At 38.1% G+C, this 14,467-nt stretch overlaps 1 protein-coding gene across 3 annotated transcripts in view; it reads right to left on the bottom strand.

Annotated features, from left to right (window-relative positions):
- Positions 1–14,467, bottom strand: part of NELL2 (neural EGFL like 2) — a 134,172-nt gene that overhangs the window by 22,438 nt on the left and 97,267 nt on the right. The window lies entirely within an intron of this gene.

Genomic DNA, 14,467 nt, shown 5'->3' on the forward strand with positions numbered 1-14,467 from the left:
ACTGACCTCCTGAGCCATCCACATCCAGCCCCGTATATAGTATAAATACAGTGAAAACAACTGAAAGAAAAATAATTTCCGCAACAGATCACTGAAGAAGTGGTTTAGGAGACTTGGAAGCTGCTTAAACAGATATATCTTCAATACGTGGAGTCTTTTCATGGGTACATTTGGAATAGTCAGACTCTGATATGCCTTTGCATATGCCAATACAATTTCAAGGATATTATGTCTTGTATGTAAAAGGTTTCAACTATTCAGATTGATGCTCAGATAACAGAATATAGGATAAGGAGTATAAGGATAATGTCTGGGTTATCTATTTTTAGTAAATACATATGGAAGGAGGAAAAGGCCTTATTCAGTAGGACTAAATGAAAGTTCACTGTAGTACATGAAGTATTTGCTATCAGTTACTCAATTTTCTGGACTAGTCTTGAAAAGGGTTCATCTCTACTGCAAATTCTAGAGTCCCATTTCTCACTTTTAAGAATCAAAAAGTGTCTGCATTGGTTTTTTGTGGCAACAGATTTCTAATATGATGATACTTGAGAAGACTCTCCTGTTCAACCAGACCTTTTGATTCGAGATCTTTTGCAAAAAACATGCCAAGGTGGAGAAATGTAAAATCCTGAAAGTAGTTCAATATACTGGAGCTTTGCAACTGTTAAAACAAAACAGTAGGAATTTTGGGATTCCCATCCCACTACATTCTCATACACCATATGCATATAAATATCATAAAGAGGAATAAAACCCTCAAGAATGTAGTGGCTAAGAATGCTGCCATAATCCAGGAAGATATCAGTGACAACTTGTTTGGAATAACTTTTAAATTATTTTGTAAAGATTGATCAGCTCCTTTTTTTTTCTAACACTGCACCTGACTCCAAAAAGAACTTTCTTCCTTTGTCAGTCACAGTCCTAGAGCCTGATTTTGTTTACAATCTCACTCTGATTTGTCACGTTTGAGGAACACTTTAAAGATATGGTATCATATTTTGAGTACTAGGACATGTTTCTCACACCAAAAATGTCATTAAACCATAGAATATTCTTGATTTTAATTACAATTTCATCCTAACATTTTATTCAGTTACAAGTTTAAATCATAAAGGGCAAGATTACAGATGGCCCATGGGACACAGCAAGGAGAGGAGTCACCCACAATTCTATCCTACCATAACAGTTCCATGAGCAGAAGAACTTTCTCTACACAGCACTAGAAACACCAGTTATCTCAGATACAGCCTTCAGAGAAGAGTAAAGAATATGACACTTCCTTTCCCTGCTCCCCTGAATAATGAATAAGGCCCGTATTTGGAATGTCTTTGGAATTGCTGCTTCTATCTCAACACCTCCCAGATCTAGCAGAACTTATGGTTAAGTCATTTCAAAATTGATTCGACAGGTGGAGTCAGTGCTGCAGATGATATGTTCTTCACTAAAAATTTCCAACTGTCATGTTGCATGAAAAAATAGCTACTATTATAACAGGTCTCTTTTTTTTTTCATTTTAATCCCAGCAAGACCATGATTGCAGTTTATAAAGTACCCTGTCCATGGAAAACTAATTTAGTTACATTAATGAAAAGGAAGCAAAATGTGATTGAGAATGTAATACAGAATTATAGTTCATTAATTCTTCAAGTATGCAATTTTCCAGACTCCTGATCCCCCATTGATTTCTGCACACCCCCATAGGTCCTGCTAAATGCCAGCAATAAGAAATTCAATCGTGTTGGTATTTCATGTGTGGCAGTGGCAGTGCTCCAAAATTAGACAGAAACGTTATCAAAGGGAATTTTCCACTGACTGCTTCACCATGTGGCCCTGCTAACAATTCTTTGTTGTGAAAAATTGATCAATCACAGATCACACCAATAATTGAAACTATGCCTCCCATTGCATACTCTGTATCATCAAAGGAAGTGTACGTGTAGCAAATACAAATTGAAATTCAGAGCACCTAATTGGCCATGATGAACTAGGTGCATTCATGAATACTTTAAAATAAGAATAATTTATTTTTCAGCTCTATTGTGTGACACTGATCCTGCCAATCCTCATTAGAAAGACTAATTGAGAGGAATTGGGCCTCTATTTGTAGTTGTTGACAGAGATGGTTTTGTTTCCACAGAGTTCAACATTCTCAGTACAGCATCTCATGTTAACTGTAACACATGCTTCTGTTTTCTTATTAGCCCTAGCTTGAAAAAGAAAAGTACTTATTTTCTCCAAGATAGCAAAAACACTTTTATACCTTGACATACCTGTTTTAGATACCACTAGCATCTGAAAGTCACATCACTTCATCTGCTCATGAGAAACAGGACTAACACACTAGTTGGCAGCTGCCAAGAGTTCTAAACGAAAGGGAACTAATTTGAAAAGAGAAGAGCTAGGTTTGCCAAATGTTACTTTTTTTTTCCAGAGAGTGTGAAGGAAGCCTTCCCTTGCACAGTGTACTGACAAAAGGTCTTGGGTTTCCTCAAGTGAGGAGCCAAGTCAGTCATAACCATGAATTAGGATGTTTTCATGCAAAAGACTGATGCCACCAGCATATTCTTAGCCTTGTAAAAGGTTGTTTCAGATCAGCTCTGATCTGTTAAGAATTACAGTAAGTTTCTAAGCATTTAGTTCAGAGGCAAATTATGGAAAACAAACAAAAGAGCCCTCAAACAAACTCAGTTTGGGGAACTAGGAAGTGTTTTTGACACCCTGATTTGAGCTGGTCTCCTACCATAGTTCTCTACTCTTTAGTCAGGGTACTGCACATAGTATATGTGTGCTAAAGTTTAAGACATTCTTACCTATTTTTATTAGCAGTGGCTTCTTACCAGGACTCTTAGGCCACAGACAACTAAGTTCAGGCTACTCCTGAACTGTCAAAGCATGTGGAGATTTTACATAAGGTAAAATTGCTGAAGCACAAAAAAAAAGGGAAAAAACCCACACACATCATTCTTTCATCTACAGTTGACAACTCATCAAGAAAACAATAAATATTCTCAATATAAATATGCAAAAGCTGTAAAAACAGCTTAAAACTAAATCACTATTTCTCTGCTTGGCCTATAAACATATCATTGGCATGATATGTACAGACTGCAGATGTCCACATGTTGACAGCAAAAGGAAGAGCTCCATAGGGATACAGGACAATGACTGACAGTGTTATAGATTTTAATTCCGCTAATAGTTGAATGACTCATAATTCATGAGAGAGCTTACAGTGAGTGATGAAGGTCATCCCTATCTACCTTATATAACAGAAGAAAATTCTATTATAATGCTGCCCAGCTGCACTATTCACATTCTATATATAGCCCACTGTATTTTAAGAATGTAGCTGAAACTTTAGCTTTCATGTTTAATAAAGGACTTTTTTCCCCATAGCAAATAGCTAAGTAGTGGATTCATTTAGATTTTTTTTTTTTTTAAATAACAATAAAATCCTGTCTCCTTAGAGCTTTTTTGTACTATTCTGTCTTCCCTGGCTTCTTTCTCCCCTTTTCTTCTTTTTCTTAAGCTGCTACATATATGACCGTAGTTTTGCAACAAGCTAAAGAAAGATATAAAGAGAAAAAGGTAAGTATCAATACGTGACTCTTCAGCAAAGAAAAAAATATTTTGTGATTTAAAACTTGACACTGAGGGAGGAAAGAAATTATATGCACCCAAGAAACTGTCAGGCAAGGGATATGGAGAAAAAAACCACAGAAGAATGAAGCAGCAAGGCATCTTTAGCTATAAAACTGAAAGGATGAGGTAAGCAGGATTCATGCCTAAATCCAGAATGTGCATTAAATTCAATATGGGCATTTTTTGTTTAAATTCTGTCAAACATTTTCTTTGTGAATAATTATAAATAAAAATGTAAAGCAAAGTAAAGCAAACAAACATTCCAAGCTTCTAAAGTCCTTGTCTCACTGCTATTTTTGAGGTTCTTTTTCCTATCTGAGAAAAATTCAGGTGAGAACAGGAAGAGTGACCTTCCTTTCAAACACTGCAGCCAGGCAAAAGTATCTGATCTGCAGAATCCTGGCTTACCTCCTTGCTTGCTGCAGATCTCATTTGTTTACTCTCAAATACAAGTTTTAAACTTTTTTTTTCTATATAATGAGATAGACATTTTTGAATATGTCCTCCTTGAAGGTCAAAGGGATTTTTTTAGGTTTTACAAATTCACTGTACTTCCACTGACAAACAATATGCTATAAACCCCACGATGTTTTCTCTCAGCTATTGTAACACAGGGGCAAGGGGAGAAAAAAATGAGATTACTTACACTCTACCTGGACTTCTGCTACTGTCTTCTTATGGAAACTTTTTCACCTACTCAATTTTCCTCATGTGGCTTGATTCCAAATCTGAAATGAGGAGAAAGTGGGGCTCCATCTACCCCCCTTGCCCTTACTCTCCCACCTGCTTTATTTGGTAATACAAATAGAGCATAGAATTCACAAGGACACTCACTGGTAGTAATTGTCTGTATAGGGGCTGATGGTATTTCATGCCTTCAGAAATGACAGGGATGAAGGGATCGAGCTCTCCCTCAGCACATTTGCAGATGACAAGGAGCCAAGTGGTGCAGCTGACACACCTGAAGCACAGGATGCCGTCCAGAGGGACCTGGACAGGCCTGAGCAGTGAGCCCATGGGAATCTCATGGGGTTTGACAAGACCAAGTGCAAGGTGCTGCACCTGGACTGGGGCAGTCCCTGGTGTCAGCACAGGCTGGGGATGAACAGACCGAGGGCAGCCCTGCTGGGGGAGGAGAGGCTGGACATGACCTGGAGAACCAAAGCTGGGCATGGCCCAGAAAGCCAAACATATCCTGGGCTGCATCAAAAGAGATGTGATTAGACAGTCAAGGGAGGTGATTCTGCCCCTACTCTGCCCCTCTACTCCACTCTGGAGAGACCCCACCTGCAGTGCTGCAGCCAGCTATGGGGTCCCCACCACAAGGAGGACATTGGCCTGCTGGGGTGAATCCAGAGGAGATCCAGCAAAACGATTAGGGGGATGAAGCACTTCTCCTGCGAGGAAAGGCTGAGAGAATTGGAATTTTTCAACCAGGAAAAGAGAAGAATTCAGGATAACCTAATTGTGGCCTTCTACTACCTGAAGGGAACTTAAAGGAAAGATTGGAAAAGACTATTTACAAAGGGCATGTAGTGACAGAACAAAGGGAAATGGCTTGAAAACTGAGAGTTGGTGTAAATCAGATGTTAGGAAGAAGTTATTTACTATGAAGGTGGCAAGGCCCTGGAAGACGTTGCCCAGAGAAGCTGCCCAGAGATGCCCATTCCTGAAGGTGTTCAAGGCCAGGTTAGACAGAGCTCTGAGCAACCTGGTATAGGGAAAAGTGTCCCTGCCAATGGCAGGGGGGCTGGAACTAGATGGTCTTAAAGATCCCTTCTAATCTAAACCATTCTATGTTGTTTTTTTTTTTGATACTGTGATTCAAGTCTTGCATCATTTCACACAGATCTTACAATGTAGACCACAAGTGTTTTTTGTAGAAGTATAACAGCCCCCCTACTGTTCTGCTGGCCTCTAAGGATGTTTGATTTTTATGATACTTGAAATATTAGTTTGATATAGCACCAGCACTAGTCATTAACTTCATATTATTATACATTTTCAAGGAAAATATTTGGAAAAAGGGAAGAGCAGGAAGTTGTTTTGTACACAAACACAATGAGTTTCAGAATCTCACAAACAGCTTATCGATACCATTTATGTCAAGTTTGCAACCGACCCATTGGCTGTACATGTCTATTTTTCTGTAGCCTTAATTAACTTTTGGAATATTGTTAACATAGAGCATTCCTTGCAAGAAAGGCATACTCTCCAGCTGAACACAGTTTCTGAGATTGCCAACCACGTCTTCTTTTTCTGTTTTGAGCTTCCTCTTAATAGTAAATACAAAGACTTGGCTTTTATTGGAACATAGCTAGCTGATGTTTGCTGAAATTATAATAACAATTGAAATGACAATAATTTATGATTTGCTAGATTTTTATTAGTATTGAAGAATATGCAGTATTCTTTTTTCAGCAACTGTCCTTTCTGCATCTAAACTATAAACATCACAGACTCAGGTTTCTATGCTTATTTCTGAATAAAAATCTACAAATCTATTCATTTTTTCCATGAGGAAAAAAAAAAAAAAACTCATGGAGAAGGGTTTCAGCAGAAACTCTGTACTGTAGTTTCTGGTACGCTCTGTAAAGGATCTTGCAAATTCTTTTGAGCTGGAGAATAAACTTTAACCACTTTATGCCCTTCACACACTAATGAGTGGAGAATGTTCAGGCAAGACAAAGGTGCTATGTTGGGTTTGCAAGGCCAGGTTTTCTAAGGCAGACAGGCTACAGCAGTGGCTGCTATGAGAAGCTATCAGAAGCTTCCCCCATATCCAACAGAGCCAAAGCCAGCCCCCTCTACAATGGACCTGCCACCGGCCAAGCCTAAGCTGGGATAGTGTATTTAAGAAGGGGAAAAGGTACAACACAGTTACATACTGTATAGCTTATCAACAGAACAGAAGCTGGAAAGATGATGGCTCCTAACCTCATAATTTATGTAAGGTTTATCAAGAGGACTACAGGAAAAGCACTCTCTGTTCTAGAGCAGCCAAATGAGATTTTTCAGAAACTTTCTAAGAATATCAGATTTGACAGTACAAATTAGGCCTGTCTACCTGGAACAGTCACGCTCTGTGAGTGAGGCTATTTCTCCCTATTTATCTCTCCTGACTGGAGAGTCAGGAACAGATACAGATATTGTGCCCCATGCAGTACATCAGAAAACTACATTAACTAGAGGTATGTAAGCAGTGCAGAAATCCAAATTCCTAGAATTACTGTTCTGAGAAATTATTTCTTTGAAATTGAGGCAAGTAAAAAAAAAAAAATATATATATAATTTCCAAGTTCTGAAAGGACTCGGTGACACCACCAAGATATTGGATTACATAGTTCATGGGAGCCCAGTTCAGTATTTGAGTCATTGCTCTTATGCACATACAGTGCCTAAGTAGCTACTACATACAGTGGCTCAGAAAGTAAAATTTAATAGTTTTCACCCTGGGCAACACAAAAATTATAGTAAAGTGACTGTGCAAATCACTGTGTTGAGTTTAGTCTACTCCTTACAAGTTCTTTTTTAAATTTCAAAAGTCACTTTATATTTTGAAAGCATTAAAAAATTTTACAACCACAAGGAAAGCAGTAATATTATCACTCAGGTGACTGGTACATTCATATGCCTTTGTAAGGAAATACCTCATACAGCCATGTCCTGCTAACGTCTCTTCATGTCACCAAAAAAATTCTATCTGAAGATGCTTATTTCAAATTGCATAACAGTAATTCAGTGATAGGACTGAAGGACACAAATTACATATTCAAAAGTCATTATTAGGGTTCCATATAAACTGACTGGAAATTTATCATAGTGACATATTAGTCTAAATTAGAGATAGCCACTATACTTAAAGAAGACACAGAAGTTGATGTTATAGGATTCTTTCTGTAAGTTTGCTCATGATTCTATGATTTGCTTTTCCTACAGGCAACACTAAACACACTAGTTATGTGCCTTACTTCAATAAACCAAGGCTAGTTCTAGCTTCTGAAATAAGTAGCTGACATGCAACATAGCCATCTTTGAGAAGGGCAAGACTGTAATGCAGACTACTCATTACTCAGCCTGTGCAAGCTGAGTAGGAACTTTATGTAGCAGAGATGTAATTTATAAAGCATGTTTCAACATCCTCAGCAAAATCATTACATTATTTTTAGCAGTTGGGCCCTGTCTCTTTCTGCTGAAATGGAAACCACAGAAGATATTAATTAAATGAAAGTGTAATTCAGAAGGGTTTTCATTTCAGAGATTCAGCTTCCAAGGATAAAAAGCACAGTTAGATATTTACTGTTAAAGTTCAGCCTGTTTTAACAGGATGCTGAGAACTCTCTGTTTTTATCTACATTTCAGCTACAGCTGGAAAGGTGAAACCTCTCAACCCAACATGCCACATACCCAAATTTCAAAAGGGCAGGAAACTAGGAGACTTGCCAAGGAAATGGAGAGCACTTGGAAGTACTCAAAGAAGAAAAATGGCAGTGATTCCCCAAGGCTATAGCAACAAAGTCCAGCAATGACCTGGACATGTAGTAAAGGCAAAATTGAGTTTCTTTGGGCTCTGTTCTGGGTGGGTTTTTTTTGGTTGGTTGGTTTTTTATGCACCGAAGGAAAAGTTTAAAATAGCTCACAAACTTTGAAAATTGCTGTCATTGAAATGCCAGACTCCAAAACCTGACTTTCAGAACATAATGAATTCCTATGGCACACTGGTATCTATTAAAATGTTTTATGCTGCAAATCATGCTTAAGAACTATTTGTTTGTAGTTTTTTACAGACTCTATAGAGTAGCTCAACACTCCTCTTATTTGCACAAATTGAATTCAGATCATTAATGTAAATAAAACATTCCCTGACAAAAGTATCCAAGTATCCTCTAACTTCTATGTTTCAAACTTAGGAGCCCAAAACCAGGAGCCTGAATACTCAAGACAGCAAATTCCAAACAAGTCCAGTGGACTATGAAAATGAATGAAATAGGGGAGGTGTGCCTTCTTCCTACAACTTTTGCTTTGGACAGTCCATGCCTGCATTGCCTTTATGTTTATTCCATTCCTCTTGCTCTCTTCTTTTGTTTGTTCCTTCACTAAGCCCCCCAGCAATCCCCTCAGGATTTCAGAGAATGAAAATATTAACCCTAATATGCTTTCTGCTCAAAGAGTTTGTTGTTATCTAGCACAACTGGCTTCCCCTGCAAGACTATGAAGGGCATACATCTTACTCCAGCTTTGTGCATGATCTTGCATACTTACACCACAAATTTCAGCCTCTTGGTATTATTGTTATAAATCCCAATCTGCTATCAGTAATTTAAAACTGAGCAAATGGCAGAGAAAGTTTTTGACTGTGATACTCTCACAGTTTATGGATACTGTAGCTGAAGAATTCTGCCAAGAGTAATTTTGGTTCTTAAAGCCTTGGTTCAAACTCTATAGGCTTCAAATACTATTTGAGTCACAGCTTTACCTTCAGAACCTACCTAGCCACAAGATGATGGTGGTTGTTTTAGCTGAACACAAGCGATCAAGATCTTAAATGGAAGCAGTTCTCTCATTATGCTTCATTTTCTCATAAAACACTTCATTTTTGCAAACTCAGCCAATTCAACAAGCTTTCTGGTTACTTTGACAAAGTCTTCTTTTCCAATACCAATATAATACTTTTCCTAATAACTGGGAAACCATAATTAGAAGGTTTTCTCAAGCTTTCTTTGAAATATAAATAAAAATAGCCTTTAATAGCCTGAGGTCTGTTATTATTAGGGTCAGTGCACATGAAAAAACTAATTTGGTTTTGCTGAGAAGAGTAATAGTTATGTATATTAATTATTTAGCTTATATAGAAAGTAGCACAAAACTGACAAGATCTGATCTACAATAATTATTTATCAAAACCACTCATCTGAGTCATATTTCAGCATATTGAATTACAAATGTTGTAAGGATTTGTTTTAGCAACATCCCTTGAGGGGGAAGTTTTCCACACATGGAAAAGAAAAAAAATGCAGAGATCCAAATAATATATTTTCCTTGACTGGCTATTTCTGATAAGAGCTCAGGTGAGAGAGGGTCATCTCATCCTCATCCATTACCACCATTTTTTTCCATAAATTCAGTTACATCTTTAATTAAGCCAAATGTTAGTAATAATGTATGGCTGAATTAATGTAGAATCTCTAAGCTAAATTTTTTCTCAACTGTTGCTTTCAAAGGTAACAGCATTGTCTGCCAGCTTATTTACAGCAGCTTGAAATTGATTGTTTAGTAACAGGTGGGCATGATTCCTGCAATAACCAAGGAAAATTCATTAGCAGGAAATTCAAACAGCAGAAAATCACCAAAAAACTTGCAGCCACCTGTTAACAAAAACTACATCAAAACACTACTAGCAACAAACTCTGCTTTTTTATCTCATGCATAATTAAAAGCTGTCCATAGGAAAACTCAAAGCACAAAACAAGTGTGGAAACAAAAAAAGAAGCTGACAAGCAGCAAAAATGCAGTAATCTTGTATGCATACACTAGCAGATATGCATATATAGTAGGAGAGCAGGTCCACTCCTAAAGCTCTGTCACCAGATTAAAGGAGAGTTGCAGTAACATCAAGCAAATCTAACACAGTCATCCTGTTCTGAGTTCTAAATATAACACACTTCAAATACAATTTAAGACAGCACTTTAAAATGCCAATTGAAGAATTCATAAATTTCCAATCAAAGACAACAGTATTAAGTCAAGTATTTTGAAAAAGTTTACCAGACATAAATACATTTAGATTTACTTGTAGTCTTATTTCTGCATTGCAGAAAGCTGCTCTACTTGATAAACTGCTGGCGTACCTTATAAAACTTTTTTTTTAATATGTAAACCCTGCCTCCCTAAGCCAATGAATGTATCCCCAACATTAATAATGTCTCAATCGATATCCTTTGGGAGGAGACATAGAAATTCTCCCACTCCTTATTGTGACTTGATTACTTTTAGCCTAATTTTTACAGCTTAATACCAATTTTTTAAAGAGCTGGTATTAGCTGATATATCTGCATATGATTCTTCCACCTGCTGCCTCCTTCCACTGTCCATTTCCACATGGCACAGGTCATCATTAATCTAAAAGGCTCCCAACAGATCATTCAAAGGTGTTGAAACAGCTCTGTGCTCTGTTAACTGCAAGACAGTCCACAGTGAATATTGCACACTGAAATAGCCAGCCAGCAGTAAGAGTTGATTCTTCTTATTATATCTACAAAAGAAATGAGACTCCTACTGACGCCCCAAAAGTACCATTTTGGAATAAAAAAAATTTATGAAACCATTCTTACTTACACAGAACTTCACTTCTCTTTGCAAAAGCTGCACTGAGTTTAGGCTGCACAGGGAGGACCTAAGCATGGACAGCATCATCCCTCTCAGGCTTTGGGAGAAATATGGATACTGACTGAGTATGCAAGGATGAGTTTTGGAAAGGAAATTCTAAACAATGAGGTGCTCAACGCCTTCTTCACTTTGGTCTTTTTAGGTAAGATTTGCCTTCAGGTGTCCCAGGTCACCAAGACCAGTGGAAAATTGTGTCAAGACACATCTACCCATGGTGGAGAAGGATCAATATCTAAATAAACAGGAAAAAAACACAAGTCAATCAAACCTGATTTGATGCACCCAGGAGTGCTGAGGAAGCCGGACCATGTCACACTTGAGGCCAACCTGAACTGTCTTTGAAAGGTCAGGGTGACTGAAAGAAGCTCCTCAGAAATGGAAGAAAGCAAATGTCTTTCCTATCTTTGAAGAAGGCAAGGATCTAGGGAACTACAGATTAGTCAGCCCCACCTCCACCCCTGGGAAGATAATAGTATCCTCTGAACAGATTAAGGACAAGAAAGTAATTTGAAATAGTCAACGCCAATTTATGAAGAGGAAATCATGCCTGACCAACCTGATAACCTTCTAAAGTAGATGACTAGGTTTGGTAAACAGGAGAAGAGCAGTACATGTTGGTTATCTTAGCAAAGTCTTTGATACTCATATGACATCTTGAGACAAGCTAAAAAGTGCAGGCTAAATAAATGGACAGTGAGATAGACAGAAAATCTGAAGAGTCCCCAGCCTCAGAGAGCTCTGATCAGATGTACAACATCCATTTGGAAACAAGTAATTTATCAACATACACCCAGGTAAACAAGTGCTGGGCCAGGACTGCTTAACCTCTTCACAATAAGGCAGACAGCACCCTCAGGATGTTTTCAGATGATAGGAAACTTGGAGGATGAGTTAGTACACCAGATAGTTTTGGTGACATTAAGAGGGACCTAAACAGGCTGGAGAAACTGGCCACTGGGAATATCTTCAAGTTCAGACGGAAATGCAAAGTCCTACAACTATTAAGAAACAACTATTAAGAAACAACCTCAGGCACTAGAAGGGCAGTGGAAAAGCTACTTGATAGAAACCAATCTGGAGGTGCTGGTAGACATGAGCTGAACATGAGGCAGCATTGTGCACTTGCAGCAAAAGTGGACAACAGAGTTGCATTAGGAAGAGTATTGCCAGTAGGTCATGGGACATGATCATGGCCCCCTATTTCATGCTGGATCCTCTCTGGAGTGCTGGATCCTCTCTGGAGTGCTGGATCTTGCACTGCTTTCCGTAGTAGAGGAGAGACATGGAGGAAATCCAGTGCAGTGTAATGAAGATGATTAACGGAGCAGAGCATCTGTCATACCAGCAGAGGCTAATAGAGACTAGATGTTCAGCCTGGAAATGAAAAGGCTGAGGGGAAACTTATAATTGTGTATGAATACCTAACAGCATTAAGAGAAGCTAGAAACTCTCAGTCATGTCCAGAAAAGGGACTAGGGACATGGCAAATTTTATGTGAACATAATGAAAATAATTTTTTTGTACTCTGAGGGTGATTGAAAACTGGAATTGGCTTCCCAGAGAACTTGTGGAGTCTCCAATGCTGAAAACACTCAAAATCCAACAGGGCACAGTCCTGTAAGCCACCTGTAGAAGCCAGCTGTATTTGACCCTGCTCTCCAGAGGTCCCTTCCATCTTCATCCTTTCTTTTCTATGATTCTGAGAAATAATTTAAACAGAATTCTTAAACCACCTTTTACAGAAAGAAATGGTAAGAACTGATGATTGCATTTTCTAGGTTATTGTTGGGATGTGGACTCAGTCTCCTGCTAATTAATTCACAAGTTCAGCAGCTGCCAACAATGTCTACATAACTGTATATTTTAAGTTTAAAATCCCAAGATTCTTCAATAAGCAGTTTTAAAATAAGTGCATCATAAACAGAAGTATGTGATGTGAAATTTTAAAATTGATTTGGCAACTTTACATGAATCCTCCCCTTCTCTGTATGCGATCGCAATGGAAGACATCTGCCTAGAGAAGATTGCATCATCTTTGTAGATATAGACTGTTCAAAGGGAAGCTTCCAGCATAAATTATTTGTAGTAAAAAACATTTCAAGCCTAACGAGAAGTACCTTCAGCAAACTCTGCTACATTCACTATGAGTGTACTGTTTGAAGCTCCAGTTTTCTTTTAATAGCTGTATACAGCACCCTTTTTCTTACAGTGCTGTCTCAGAAAAAATCAGCTTTTACTATTTAGCCACCAGATATTTCTTCCATTTGCCACTCTCACCATATTTCAGACTGTATGTTTCAAAGCCACGCACAAGTAGATGGTAATCCTACTCTGCATATTAGTCTCCACATGAGGTGACCAGACCTGTGCTCCTGTGGCTGACTTTTAGCATTATTTATTTCTGCAGTAGGAAAAAAATACCATGAGCAAAAGAAATTAAACAGGAGAGAGGGTCTTCTCCTCGGAAAACTGAGCTATGAAACTGGGCTGGCAAATTGGCTCCACATCATAGCAATATTATCACTAGCTATGTGATTATCAGATCACCACCATACTAACCTGATGCTAAACATTGAGATCAAGTATTCAGAAAGGCACAAGATGTGCTCCAAGCCTGTGCCTGCCTCCCTATGTATTTCCTGAAGGGCAGGAAGGATGGGAAGTTAGGCTAGCAGTTCAGATTCTTTTGAAGGACATTTGGGGCTGAATGCAGTTAATCTAATTTAAGTTAGTTTAAGGTACTTGAATTTACTGAACTGGGGACTGAATGTCCCTGGATTGTCCTATAAAGAAGGGACTACAAACAGGACTTCCAGGGTCAATTCTAAAAAGCCAGTGAGATCTCTTTTTGACAGCGGCCATTAATATTTACTATTGAATGAGACTAAAGAGAATATGCTTCTAGTCTACACACTTCAGATAGGAGTATAAAGCTGCAAAAGATGATTATGCACTTTGAAACTATCCATGTTATATTTAGTTGAGAACAAGAGAGTGGTTCAAAGAGCATATAAGACAGCTATCACTAAAACACATTAACTGATTTAATACTTGAGCAGTATCTTAGCATACAATTTGTTCCAAGCAGTGTTACAATGGAGAGAACTTGGTACCCTGCACAATGGTATGTACAGGCTGTGAAATAGTGAGCAATACTTGAAAAATTGCTCTTTCAACATTGTTTTAGAAATAGATGAGCAATTAGGATACTGCTTTTCACACAGTATCCCTCATGTGCTCTGTGGGAATATCTGATCAAATACAGAAGAATGAAAACAACCACATTTCTCACCTCTCCAATAGACCAGATAATACAGAATTCAGACTGGCCTGTGTTTTTCATTAAACAAGATATGTTTACAAGTTAGATGAAAGCAATACTTGCTCAAATGACCTCTTTTCCACTGTTTGGAAGATTTATTGAAAGCAATATAGA

The sequence above is a fragment of the Lonchura striata genome, chromosome 1A, assembly GCF_050655825.1.
Source record: "Lonchura striata isolate lonStrDom1 chromosome 1A, ASM5065582v1, whole genome shotgun sequence".
Taxonomy (NCBI): Eukaryota; Metazoa; Chordata; class Aves; order Passeriformes; family Estrildidae; genus Lonchura; species Lonchura striata.